Source organism: Pundamilia nyererei, unplaced genomic scaffold, assembly GCF_000239375.1.
Source record: "Pundamilia nyererei isolate P.nyererei 1_Seehausen unplaced genomic scaffold, PunNye1.0 scaffold00119, whole genome shotgun sequence".
Lineage (NCBI taxonomy): Eukaryota > Metazoa > Chordata > Actinopteri > Cichliformes > Cichlidae > Pundamilia > Pundamilia nyererei.
In genome coordinates, this window is record NW_005187520.1 from 341427 (window position 1) to 345118 (window position 3692).

Below are 3692 nucleotides of genomic sequence, written 5' to 3' on the forward strand. Positions count from 1 at the left end.
CGAGCCCATACAGCTTGGAGTAAGACAACATGCATGAAGAGGATGATGTGGACAAAATACTCATTTGCCTAATAATTCTGCACTCCCTGTATTAGGTACACCTGATAATCAAGGGTTTGAATTTTGAGGTCCCTTAAAAATATGTTTACACACCAGGTTGCTAAAATCTTCTGCTTTGTGCTTTATTAGTTAGCTCTGTAACTGTGTGTTTTTCAGTGATATTACTGTGGGGAGGACACACTAAAGCTCATTCAGATGCTCAGGAAGACTCCTGGAGGAAGATCTTGAGTTTTCTGCAGCTTCACTTGTACCATAGCCCGAGTGTTAAAGCAAAACTGTGAGAGTCACATGATGTCGAATCACTGGTGTGATATACTGACCATGGTTTCATTCTGCAACTGCTTTACTTAGATGAGTCAGGCTATGTCCACACGTACGCAGGTATTTGTTAACACTAGGATTCTGTGTCAAAAAAGCTCAAAGTGTGTTGTTGTTTCAATGCAGGCATGAAGCCATAATAATTTTATAACCATATTTCTTATTATGAACCTTGCTTGATTATGTAAGCTCATAGTGAGTACGTGTTTTCCCCCCATATCATTAGTCTAAACTGTTGCTTTAAGACCCTAAAAACACCTTTCATCCATACACAGTACTTTCAATGCCAAGAAATATTATTATATACACTACATACATACTTTCACTGATATTTTCAGTAATTTTATTCTATTTAAGACAGTGTATTATTGTCTTAATGTAATTATTTGACTAATTAACCTCAGGTGAAGCCATGGTTGCCCGCCAGACAACGAGAAAACAAGTAGCTATTGTACGTAATAGGCAGTTAAATAAAGAAAACAACAAAATACATAAAGCCGTGAGAGAAAGAACTCTTAAAGATACCTGGAAAAGAAGAGAAGATAAACAGAGACCATAGAGTCCAGCTAGCTTAAACACCAATGCTAGCAACTCAAGCCAACCAGACACATAAAAAGAAAAGTGTCAGTATGGCTCAAAGTCATGTGACACTAAAGCGGTTTGCAATACTTGATTCACCGCGATATGGATCTCTCAGCAAAGTGCAAGGATCTCCAAAACAGATTGAGATGTATGGATCTCAAAAGGAAGTGAAGGAAAGGATACGGTCAGGTTTGTGAAACAGCTACTTCAAGAATGATAGTGACGTTCCTCAATGCAGCAATAAAAGATAAGATTATAGAGCAAGCATGGAGCCAGAGACAGGTCTTCTTCCAAGATAAACGGATCTTCTTCAATCAAGACTACACTCCCAATGTAGAAAAGAAAAGAGCTAAGGTTCACGATAAAACATAAAACAACTAAAATAAAAAGAAAGTGCAGGCGAAATGTCTGTACCTGGCAGAAGTGAAAATTAAATTGGATACCACAGAGAAGACCTTTGCAACACTAACAGAGGCTGCTGAAGGAGATCGAAGTCAAAATGCGCTGCAGAGAAAGAATGGCACGGAGCTGTCAACACATTGTTAGATAGTTAAATATGTTTATTGTTTAAATAAGGGAAGCATATATTATTGTACAGAGATTATGACTTATTTACATTTTGTAAATTATAATGTAAGCAGAATCATTAACCCAATCAAGAGAAAAAATTTTCAAATGTGTATGCCCAAAATGAAGACTGCACTTTTTAAAAGGGATTGCACCTTTTGTGGCAGATAAAGGAGGAGGAATTATACTCAGGGGAGGAGATTTTAATTTGTACTCTGAAGACTAAACTAGACATATTACTGGTAATAATAAAACCTCAGTCCAAAATGACCTACTAGGCATGATGACTGAACTGGAACTGGTGGATGTCTGGTGTCATTTTCATCCTAACAACAGAAATTTTACATTCGTGTCCCAAATACATGGAAGATACACAAGGATAGTGAAGATATGCGTACCTATTTTAGAGTTTAGAAATGTGTTAGAATGTAGAATTATTGTAGAGATACTGACACTGCCCTCGATGTAATAAAGGCCTGAGTGTGTCATAAACTTAGGAGTAGATTTCTAGGAGACCCTCCCCCAGTTTGAACTGTGAAAGTGAGATAAGGAGAGGTTAATGTTGAGTGGAAATTCCTCAGGCCATGCCTGGGTGGGAGTCTCAAAGTTTGTAACTAAATAACTTTGATTTGGAAGGGAGATGGACTTTTATGACCCTCAGGAAGGCACGTACATAGAGATATACGCACATAGTGTTTTAAATGTTACGCACACACATCCACACGCACACTCACGTGCACTCACACATACACACAGGTACGCGCATACACTCACTCACGTGCACTCACATAGACATACGGGTACGCGCACACACAGGCACTCACGTGCTCGTGCACACAGACAAAGAGTTTGCAGCACACCGTGGGGGTGTTATGATGGGGTCACTTCTATAAAGCTGGCAGTAACTAACAAAGGAGTGAAGATTTTGCAGAGGGACACCGGCCTGGCAAGTCTTCCCTTCTAGAAGAATGCATGCTTAAATGAAGATGAATAAAGGTTTTGTGAAATAACTACTGAGTCCAGTGCATCTCTGGATGCTCGAAGAATGAAAAAGAACCTGGGTAAAACTGATTTCCCAACAATAGACTTTTCATGTCAAAAATCAACATGTATAGGATAAAACAGATGACAATTGAATCAATCATTGTTTCTGACCATAGCCCAGTTGTTATGAAAATGAATATAAGATCAAATGACAATTTAAAGACAAAGTAAAAAGACTAGAGAGAGAACATCAACAATATACATTTAAAAAGCTAAAAGAAGCTAGACAACAATTAGATGAGCTACTACCATACAAGGCAGAAGAGGGTCTCAGATATTAATAAAAACTGTTATTGGCCTTTCAGCTCAGAAAAGCACAGTTCCTAAGATCAGAAATCAAGAAATGAAACTCAAACTAAAGAAATATTCAATACTTATGTAAAATATTACAGACAGTTGTAAAGGAGGAAGCACAAAAACCTCGGAAACAAAAAAATTTGAGTTCCTTAAACCCCTTAAATTGGCTAAAATATCAATGATGGAATAAACTAAATTAGTAGTACCTATCACAGAAGCTGAAATAAAATAAAAGAGTCAATGCTAAATTTAAAAACAATAAATAACCCCCCATATTATGCAAAGTATATAACTCTACACTAAACTCAAGAGACGCCAAAATCATGGCTGGATGCAATTATTACAGTCATGCATAAGGAAGGAAAAGATCCTATGCATATCATACCGTTCATGGTAACACCGGTATAATGTTGGGCAACGATAAGAAAATGAAATATCGCGATAGAATATGGGTAAACGCGCATGCGCAGTGCCTTTGTTTTCATATGCACATGGCGGGAAAAGCATGGCGGCAACGGAAAATGAGGAGGGCGAAAGCAGATTGTTGAATGAAACGGATGAACCAGAATTGGTTTGTAAAAATGCTGCAACTTCAGTGGTGTGGAACTGGTTTAGCTTTCGTCCGTCAGATGCACAACAAAGCACTATTTTTGGTAGAGCATGCTAGCGGGCCGTCGTTATTACCGTGTTTTTTGGAAAATACGCCGCACTTAAAATCTGAAAATCGACAGTGTCCCTTATAATCCTGTGCGCCTTATTTATTAATTCTGGTTGTATTTACTGACCTCGAAACAATTTTATGTGGTACACGGCGCTCGAAAATC